General features: G+C 46.4%; 1 long non-coding RNA gene across 1 annotated transcript in view; it reads left to right on the top strand.

Moving 5' to 3' along the window:
- The first annotated feature begins 9,340 nt into the window (after positions 1–9,340).
- Positions 9,341–10,500, top strand: part of LOC105946173 — a 2,528-nt gene continuing 1,368 nt past the window's right edge. The window contains exon 1 of the long non-coding RNA XR_004222466.1: positions 9,341–10,041. This is a non-coding gene — a long non-coding RNA (uncharacterized LOC105946173). The remainder of the gene's footprint in view (positions 10,042–10,500) is intronic.

Raw genomic sequence — 10,500 nt, 5'->3', positions numbered from 1 at the left:
TAGGAAACCTTATGAGGACTTTTATTTGCTGATTCTAACTAGTTGCTTCTTTGTCTACTAATCCATTCCTGGGGGTGCCATGCCTCCATGCGCACCATGTTATCTGCCTGAGAGTCCTGCACATTGGCCCGCTGCCATTGGTCAATTTAGTAATCGCTCTCCCTTTCCTTTTTATAGGGCTGATAGAGTTGGATTGTAGAACAGCCGCGTGTATTAACTGCTAAAAACAATGTTTTTCTGTTCTGTAGCACCTGGACTCCATCCTGTTCCTGGCGGAGTATTCCCAGTCCCTCCAGCTGCAGTGATCTTAATGAAGCTGCTTCCTCCCCCATTTGCTTCCAGGTTAGTGTGTCATTTTGCTTTTTTTGGCAATGTGGGGTTGTTACCTTTGCTTTGATACTGTAGCCAGGAACAATGTGAGAGGAGGAGAGGGCCGCAATGCGAAAAGGGCCGCAATGCGAAAAGGGCCGCAAAGGATACGTTGTTTTGTTTATGTTGATGGCCCCATCACTACTGGGACCAGGGCTTCCATCAGCAATCACGCAGCCCCATTCTAAGTTAGTAGGACCCGCCCCAACTATCAATATATTGGTCACCTGCGGCCCTTGGACTCTGCCAGCAAGAATAATGTGGCCCTAGTTAAAATAAAGTGACCTGCAGAAGGAAGCATGGTCACACCTCCTGATCCATCCCAGTCGCCCATTATACAAAACCCCTGCCCATATTTCACCCTAACCCTGTACACACTTGTGAGCACAAGTCTCTTGGGGCCCCCTCTGCCATGGTGCCTCTGACTGCAGTACCCCACTGATGTGGCCTTTACTGGGACCCTGAAAACTATTAGGTGTCATTATGTCATAGGGAATCCCAAATGTTGCACTTGTACTGAGCCCTGTAGAGAAACGGTTCCTGATGGTGGCAATGTGGGCTCACTACAGGGCACTGTGCCCTCCCTTCCCCTGCACTGCAAGTTCTACCCGGCCCTTCCCCCTGTCCCACTGGCTTTCTCTGATAAAGTTGGGGGGGGGATTCTCTACAGATATAGAGGAAGATGCTTCCCCCCCCCCAAAAAAAAACACAGGGTCTGCTTCCCCTATAGTTCCACCACTGACTGTGGGATGTGTCCCACTTTTTAATAAAATGTGATACTTCTGGGCAGCCAATAAACTGTTAGTCCTTAAAAAATAATTCATAAAATTCCATTTTATTTCTTTTCACAGGGCCCATTCGTACAGGTTGATGAGATTATGGAAATCTTGCGGCGGTGCAAGCTGCCGGACAGTAAGTGCTTTGTGGGTGCACCTATAAACCGAAGCTCCAGAAACACATACGCATTTACCTGCAGCTCTTTCAGCTCGGTTCTGCTTTTGCTCTTGTCTTGCTAAGGAGGATGGAAGTTAGATTTCCAGGGCTGCAATGGGTTATGGGTATTGTAGTTGAACAACATCTGGGTGGCTGCAGATTGCCCTTGGCTGAAAGAGCCTCTTTCAATGTATGTGTATCTGTCTTTGCAGCAGTGGAAGAAGCGGTGAGGATCATTACAGGAAGCCAGGCAGAGATGAACATGGAGGGGAACGGACCAGTTGAAGTCAACACACTACTAAATAAATCTGTGAAAAGACCCAACGAGGATTCCGACGATGAAGAAGAGAAGGGGTCTGTGGTTCCTCCCGTCCATGATATATACAGAACCCGGCAGCAGAAGAGAATCCGGTGAAGATTTTGCTTTTCTTTAAAATTACAGAAAAAAAAATTCCAAACAAGAAACTTTTTATCGAACATTTCTGCCATCAAACCTTGCGCCATAAGAACCTCCATATTGTTACGAGCGTCAGACTAATCTGTGTTCTTGTGGTGCGGCTAAAAGGTTTCTGGTGTTATCAACAACAAATACTATTACTGTTGGTTTTTTTCCCCTTGAAGAGGGAGCGGATGGAAACATGTAAACGGCACGGATCCTAAAATCGACTTCTCTTTTCTTCATCTGTTTTTTTTATGCGCAGCTGGGAAAGCTTTGTCGGTTTTATTTCGAAGACTGATCAGCTTTGGGAACGTCCGAGGCTTGTTGGGTTTTTTTTTTAATTCACTTATTTCAGTTACAGTTGTTGGCCAGTTTGCCCAGCCTTTTTCCTGCCTTTTTTATTGCTGATAATACTACAGAGCTCTGTGGGTTTTTATCTCTAGCTCCGAGAGCTGATTTCCATCAAATAAAGGGGAGCTGCGCCGGCTGTGCCTACTCTACCCTTTGATTTTATCTCTGCACAATTGCTGCTATTTTTAAATGACACTGTGGATCTCCAATCAGCTGTCGGCTCCTCCCCAATACTTACTAGGCATAGCTTTTCTCATCCAGTCGCTTTTCAGGCTCAAGCAGTGTTGCCTTTTTTGTTTTTTTGTTTTTTTAATGTAATTGCATTGCAGAAAATGGTTCATAACTTAACCCTTTCTTTACTGACCGCAAAGGGTTAAAACGAAAGGTGGGGATTCACTGTATTGTTTCAGGAGGGAATGTTCTGCCTGGTAAATGGCGTCTTAGATTTGATAAACCGCAATGTTTGATTTTCAAGGAAACGTTGTTATTTTGAGGAAAAATAAAAAGAATTAACTTTACAAGAAGAGTTCTGAGTAGAATTCCTTTTCATTAAAAATAAACCCTTAATAACAAACCAATGTGTAGCTAATTGCAAACATTTGTATAAAGGAGAAGGAAAGGCTGAATTGCAAGGGGAGGGGCAAATTTTTAAGGCACCTCCTTCAGTGGTCATGTAGTGACACTCCTCCAGTGTCACGGTTTTACCCCAGACACCAAGTGCTCCTCTTCACTAAAAAAGCACCGGCCCAGGGTACTGTTCCAGTGAGTGACGCGCGGCCATCTTTCCTTTCTCAGTGATTCCTTGTGGCTGGGCGGTGCACATTGCTTGTAGATTGCAACGTAGAAGCTAAAGGCTGAACATTTACACTACTGAGCCCAGGGCCAGAGGGATGATCCAGAGAAAGGAAAAAGATGGTGCTCACTAGAATACAACTCTGGCTCTGAGGTAACGGATAATAATTACTGGGGGTACCTAACTAGTCAGCAAGCCAAGTGATTCAGTCTTTCCTTGTCCTTAAAGTGGCCATACATGGGCTGACCCATACTGGATGGAACAGGTGGATATCATACAAGGTATGGCCAGATTTATATTGTTCTTTATTTGCCATACATGCCCAGAGCGTCAGGCAAAATTAGCCAAAATGCCTCACCAGATGTGGGCATACATGGCAAGCTTAAGGCCCCATGCACAACGCTGGTTTTTGTTCATTATTGCAATCATTCGCACTGTCCTTACCAAGCTGCCGCATTTCAGTGGAGGTCACATGGGTACATGAACAGCATGCAGTCGATGTCCAGGCAACCAATCAAGCCTCATTTTATAAAAGGGGTTTTTACTGTAATATTTAGCTAAACATTTGCATTTTTAGACCAATCATTCTGAGCACTGTTGGGTGGGATTATGGATAAAAAGTGCTGAGTTTCAGTCTTACATCTCTTTACCCCCAACTTACACGTCCGCCACCTTACCAATGAGATTGTGCTATACCATAGCATCGTACAACTATTTAGTAGCGCATTGTTACAAAGGAGAGACCATATAACGTCCATAGTGATTCTACAGGGTGCTGAGCTTGGTTTGCCTGCAGACCTGATTGGTTTATCCCGGAACAGGCCCCATTGCCTTTCCAACCAATGACACTTTTGCATTCTAAAACACAGGAGAACTTTTCAGCAGCACCAAAGCGCATGTGCTGGGGCAAAGTTATAGTGAATGGTGGGTTCCTAACAAATGGCCCCCCACCCACTAACAGCCTCCAGTCTCTACATTAAAACTTATGGCCTGACTGCTAATGATGAAAAGCCAATGCAGATCAAGGGCATGTCCCCCCCCATGCAGTTAAATCACCTGTTTGCCTGTTGGGACCTGCCATTTCTCTGCCCCAACAATAATACTCATGGCAATGGCGTGTTTATCAGCTGCTTTCATCCAGGGCAATAGTCTTCTGCTGACAGTGCCATGTTAAGGCTGATGCCACACGTAGCGTAGGGCTGATTTTTTCGGCAAGCGGAAAAACGCTTGCCGAAAATTCAGCCTTACGCCTGTTACTTGTGCCTGCACCCGAATGAATGGAATATGCTCGGGCGCAGGCACATGTAGCCGATTTACGCATGAAAACACGAGACTTTGCATTCTCTCGCGTTTTCATGCGTATATCGGCTACATGTGCCTGCGCCCGAGCGTATTCCATTCAGGTATCTCTCCTCACCCATTTCTCCCACCCCTGCCCCCTGATTCCACCTTCTCTTTTTAATTACCCTTTTCTCTTGCCCCACAGGTCTCCTTCCTCTCTAAACTTTCCCGGCAATACTATAAAAATGCAAAACACCATTCAAATATGTTTTAAAATATTTATTTATAGTTTAGATATGATGTATTTAAGTTATGCATATTTAGGTTGGAAAGGACTCATTTATTTTAAGTTTTAGTGTAGATGGAAGGTTCCTATTTAGTAGTTGATACAGAGGAAGGCAGAAAAAAACAATCTGAAGTTGGAGCCAATTTGCCTCAGAGGGGGAAAAATTCCTTCCTGACTCCCAAAGGGCAATCGAACAAGTCCCTGTATCAACTTCTACTAATGGTTTATGTCAGTGTTGCTGTATTTTTACCTTGCTAAATGGCTTTGTTAAAGCTATCTAATGTTTCGGCAGAATTTTTAGTGGATTGTGAAGGGAGGAGCCTCTGTAGGGGGCTGTGAGGGGGTGTTGGAGCTGTGCTTGTCTGAAATGTAGATGTTGGAGGCTAAAGGCCCCCATACACGGGCCGATAGAGCTAATCGGCCCGTGTATGGGCAGAAACGTGCGGCCTGGCCGAACGATATCTGGCCTGAAATTGGCCAGATATCGATCGGCCAGGTTAGAAAATCCGGTCGGATCGGGGACCGCATCAGCTCGTTGATGCGGTCCCCGAACCGACTGCCCATGGCTGCAAATGTAATCCGATCGTTTGGCCCCAGGGCCAAACGTTCGGATTATTTTTTTCTACAGCAACTTCCTACCCGATATCACCCACCCGTAGGTGGGGATATCGGGTAAAGATCCGCTCGATTGGCGACATCGCCAAGCGAGCGGATCTTATAGTATATGGGAACCTTAAGACTGACGGTGGTGGATGCACTGTTTGAGCTGAGGTTGGTGGAACTGCAAATACTGTATGATGTATTAGTATGGTGGTCTGTTGGTAGAGGAGCAGCAGAAAAAGAAAGAGGGGCTGGTGGTGGAGCCAAAGAAAGAAAAGGAGAATGAGAGCTACAAAGTGAGGTGCCGCTGCTGGAATTGTGCTCTCTAAAAGCAGGAATCCAACTGGTGGAGCTGCAGATATTAAAATTGGGCTGGAGAAAAAGTGCCACTGGTGGAACTATGGCTGAAGGGGAGATAGAGATGATGGGTGGAGGTTGTGTATAGAGTGTTACATACACTGCTGGTGGTGTAGCTGTAATTGGGAGAGGAGATGCCACTGGTGGAGTTACAGGTATCTGAGAATTAGATACTCCTGGGGCTTCCGATGGAGGTGCAGCCACTGCGGCTGCAGCGCCCGCCCTGTCTGAGGAGCACACCCTTGGTCAGCCGACCATCAGGAGGCTGGAAAATAGAATAAAAGGGGGATTTTATTGATAACATAATATTCCCCGGGGTACAAAACCTGCAGCCCCTACAGCAGTAGCAGTGAGTGGGGCACAGTTTTACCCTCTTTTCTACTCACCTTATAAATATCAGAGAGGGGTCTTGATCCTGCCTCTCGCTGTGGGAAAAGAGAAAGATTCTGTTACATTCTATACTCTGTACATCCAGACCCTTCATTCAAATGTAACCGTAGCGGCTCCCTTTCCTTCCTCCAGGGGGCGCAGGATGGCATTGCGCCCCGGTCTTCTTGCTCTTAAAAGAGCAGTTGGGTATAAAAAAGAGATATCAGCAGACGTCTATGGAAGATGTTATTTCCTAAGAAGCGTCAAAAGTGAGTTGGAAACTCGCTGAATATCTCACAAAAAATCAGACCTAAATCTTGTAGTCCTGTAACTGTCACTGACCTACAAGTCCCAGCATCCCCTATCAGACCTGCAGCCTGTAGTCCTGTAACTGTCACTGGCCTACATGTCCCAGCATCCCCTATCAGACCTGCAGCCTGTAGTCCTGTAGCTGTCACTGGCCTACATGTCCCAGCATCCCCTATCAGACCTGCAGCCTGTAGTCCTGTAGCTGTCACTGGCCTACATGTCCCAGCATCCCCTTTAAGACCTTCTGCCTGTAGTCCTATAACTGTCACTGACCTACATGTCCCAGCATCCCCTATCAGACCTAAATCTTGTAGTCCTATAACTGTCACTGACCTACATGTCCCAGCATCCCCTATCAGACCTGCAGCCTGTAGATCTAAAACTGTCACTGAACTACATGACCCAGCATCCCCTATCAGACCTGCAGCCTGTAGATCTAAAACTGTCACTGAACTACATGACCCAGCATCCCCTATCAAACCTGCAGCCTGTAGTCCTGTAACTGTCACTGACCTACATGTCCCAGCATCCCCTATCAAACCTGCAGCCTGTAGTCCTATAACTGTCACTGACCTACATGTCCCAGCATCCCCTTTAAGACCTTCTGCCTGTAGTCCTATAACTGTCACTGGCCTACATGTCCCAGCATCCCCTTTAAGACCTTCTGCCTGTAGTCCTATAACTGTCACTGACCTACATGTCCCAGCATCCCCTATCAGACCTAAATCTTGTAGTCCTGTAACTGTCACTGACCTACATGTCCCAGCATCCCCTATCAGACCTAAATCTTGTAGTCCTGTAACTGTCACTGACCTACAAGTCCCAGCATCCCCTATCAGACCTGCAGCCTGTAGTCCTGTAACTGTCACTGGCCTACATGTCCCAGCATCCCCTATCAGACCTGCAGCCTGTAGTCCTGTAGCTGTCACTGGCCTACATGTCCCAGCATCCCCTATCAGACCTGCAGCCTGTAGTCCTGTAGCTGTCACTGGCCTACATGTCCCAGCATCCCCTTTAAGACCTTCTGCCTGTAGTCCTATAACTGTCACTGACCTACATGTCCCAGCATCCCCTATCAGACCTAAATCTTGTAGTCCTATAACTGTCACTGACCTACATGTCCCAGCATCCCCTATCAGACCTGCAGCCTGTAGTCCTGTAGCTGTCACTGGCCTACATGTCCCAGCATCCCCTATCAGACCTGAAGCCTGTTGTCCTATAACTGTCATTGGCCTACATGTCCCAGCATCCCCTATCAGACCTGCAGCCTGTAGTCCTGTAGCTGTCACTGGCCTACATGACCCAGCATCCCCTATCAGACCTGCAGCCTGTAGATCTAAAACTGTCACTGAACTACATGACCCAGCATCCCCTATCAAACCTGCAGCCTGTAGTCCTATAACTGTCACTGACCTACATGTCCCAGCATCCCCTATCAGACCTGCAGCCTGTAGATCTAAAACTGTCACTGAACTACATGACCCAGCATCCCCTATCAAACCTGCAGCCTGTAGTCCTGTAACTGTCACTGACCTACATGTCCCAGCATCCCCTATCAAACCTGCAGCCTGTAGTCCTATAACTGTCACTGACCTACATGTCCCAGCATCCCCTATCAGACCTGCAGCCTGTAGTCCTATAACTGTCATTGGCCTACATGTCCCAGCATCCCCTATCAGACCTGCAGCCTGTAGTCCTGTAGCTGTCACTGGCCTACATGTCCCAGCATCCCCTTTAAGACCTTCTGCCTGTAGTCCTATAACTGTCACTGGCCTACATGTCCCAGCATCCCCTTTAAGACCTTCTGCCTGTAGTCCTATAACTGTCACTGACCTACATGTCCCAGCATCCCCTATCAGACCTAAATCTTGTAGTCCTGTAACTGTCACTGACCTACATGTCCCAGCATCCCCTATCAGACCTAAATCTTGTAGTCCTGTAACTGTCACTGACCTACATGTCCCAGCATCCCCTATCAGACCTGCAGCCTGTAGTCCTGTAGCTGTCACTGGCCTACATGTCCCAGCATCCCCTATCAGACCTGCAGCCTGTAGTCCTGTAGCTGCCACTGGCCTACATGTCCCAGCATCCCCTTTAAGACCTTCTGCCTGTAGTCCTATAACTGTCACTGACCTACATGTCCCAGCATCCCCTATCAGACCTAAATCTTGTAGTCCTATAACTGTCACTGACCTACATGTCCCAGCATCCCCTATCAGACCTGCAGCCTGTAGTCCTGTAGCTGTCACTGGCCTACATGTCCCAGCATCCCCTATCAGACCTGCAGCCTGTGGACCTATAACTGTCACTGAACTACATGTCCCAGCATCCCCTATCAGACCTGCAGCCTGTAGTCCTATAACTTTAATTGACCTACATGTCCCAGCATCCCCTATCAGACCTAAATCTTGTAGTCCTATAACTGTCATTGGCCTACATGTCCCAGCATCCCCTATCAGACCTAAATCTTGTAGTCCTATAACTGTCATTGGCCTACATGTCCCAGCATCCCCTATCAGACCTGCAGCCTGTAGATCTAAAACTGTCACTGAACTACATGTCCCAGCATCCCCTATCAGACCTGCAGCCTGTAGTCCTGTAGCTGTTACTGACCTATATGTCCCAGAATCCCCTATCAGACCTAAATCTTGTAGTCCTATAACTGTCATTGACCTACATGTCCCAGCATCCCCTATCAGACCTGAAGCCTGTAGTCCTATAACTGTCACTGACCTATATGTCCCAGAATCCCCTATCAGACCTGCAGCCAGTAGTCCTGTAACTGTCACTGGCCTACATGTCCCAGCATCCTCTATAAGACCTGCAGCCTGTGGACCTATAACTGTCACTGAACTACATGTCCCAGCATCCCCTATCAGACTTGCAGCCTGTAGTCCTATAACTGTAATTGACCTACATGTCCCAGCATCCCCTATCAGACTTGCAGCCTGTAGTCCTATAACTGTCACTGACCTACATGTCCCAGCATCCCCTATCAGACCTGCAGCCTGTAGATCTAAAACTGTCACTGAACTACATGTCCCAGCATCCCCTATCAGACCTAAAGCCTGTAGTCCTATAACTGTCATTGTCCTACATGTCCCAGCATCCCCTATGCTGGGGCAATTAACCACCCACCCCTCAGAAAAGTCATAGCACCCCATTCCCGAATAAGCCGCACGATTTGACACCTCATTCATGGGTCTACGACAAACGGTGGTTAATTTCCCCCTGCTGGGGGCAGTTTTTGCCCAAGTGCTGATTTATTATACAGACATTAACCCATCGCTGCCTGTGCAGGAATACAGATCCGCCATTTCAACTGCCATTTGTATCTGTAACATGATACCCATTCCCAGCTGGGGCTGGTCACGTGACTGGCATTGTTATTTCAGCCCTATGTAACTATATGTATGTAACCCACATTCCCAGTCAGTTGCACATGTGATGTCACAATGGTTTGAACCTCACAAAGGTTTGAGTAAATGTAATTAGTGTTTGTTGTGAGTGATGTCGTTGTGATGTCACAATGGGCACAGTCAAAGTGTCCAAGCAGCGGCCAAACTGGCTCATTCTTGATCAGGCGACTGAGGTAGGTGGAGCTCTAGGGATGTTTGTGCCAACGTTAGCAGGAATAAGAGATAATAATAACTAATCAGTTTAATACTGGCGCTGTGGGGGCTTTAGTGTAGTTTTGTTCACAATGGCACAAAAATTTGGCAACAATTTGTCAAAAAAATTGACGCACGCGTGAAAAGAAATGTTGAGCGTCGTGTTTCTGTGCGTCTTTTTTCATGTTTTGAAGATTTTTCGCTGTTTCACTTTTTTTGACAGTTTCACTCATATTTTACTCACTAATTACTGTAACTAAAGTGATATTTCTTTTTGTCTCCATAGAGAGAAATTGAGAGAATGTTTCGACGTTTAATTTCGTGGCTCCCTTGTGTGCCAAGGGTAAGAACTTTATTCTTTTTACTCTAATATCACTCATTTAGTGCTATTCATAGCCTTGCTATATACAGGTATAGGAGCCATTATCCAGAATGCTCGGGACCTGGGGCTTTCTGGATAAGGAGTTTTTCCGTAATTTGGATCTCCATACCTTGTCTACTAAAAAATTATTTAAACATTATTTAAACCCAATAGGACTGTTCTGCCCCCAATAAGGGGTAATTATATCTTAGTTGGGATCAAGTACAGGTACTGTTTTATTATTACAGAGAAAAGGGAATCATTTAACCATTAAATAAACCCAATAGGGCTGTTCTGCCCCCAATAAGGGGAAATTATATCTTAGTTGGGATCAAGTACAGGTACTGTTTTATTATTACAGAGAAAAGGGAATCATTTAACCATTAAATAAACCCAATAGGGCTGTTCTGCCCCCAATAAGGGGTAATTATATCTTAGTTG

Source organism: Xenopus tropicalis, chromosome 4, assembly GCF_000004195.4.
Source record: "Xenopus tropicalis strain Nigerian chromosome 4, UCB_Xtro_10.0, whole genome shotgun sequence".
Classification (NCBI taxonomy): Eukaryota; Metazoa; Chordata; class Amphibia; order Anura; family Pipidae; genus Xenopus; species Xenopus tropicalis.
This window is presented reverse-complemented; position numbering and strand designations above follow the sequence as displayed.